The sequence below is a fragment of the Frankliniella occidentalis genome, unplaced genomic scaffold (assembly GCF_000697945.3).
Source record: "Frankliniella occidentalis isolate FOCC.00 unplaced genomic scaffold, Focc_3.1 Scaffold252, whole genome shotgun sequence".
Classification (NCBI taxonomy): domain Eukaryota; kingdom Metazoa; phylum Arthropoda; class Insecta; order Thysanoptera; family Thripidae; genus Frankliniella; species Frankliniella occidentalis.
This window is the reverse complement of record NW_026267378.1, coordinates 219,326-219,580: the sequence shown is the minus strand read 5'-3', so window position 1 is coordinate 219,580 and position 255 is coordinate 219,326.

Genomic DNA, 255 nt, shown 5'->3' with positions numbered 1-255 from the left:
CTACAACCTCCCCTGCTCTGCTGCGGGTCAGGTGGTCGTTTCCCCATCAGCCCTACGCTACGCGCCGCTGCGCTACGCCCCGCCACGTCACGCTAGGCTGGGTCGCGCCGGTGCCTTGGCCGGGGCGGGACCATCACCTGTGCGAAGGACGCCCCGCGCCGCCGCCCCTGGACGTCCCCCGGACACCGCCGAGTACTATCGCTTTTATCAAGTCCTGCGCCCAGGTCCTCGGCGCGCAGTCCACGCCAGGCGTCG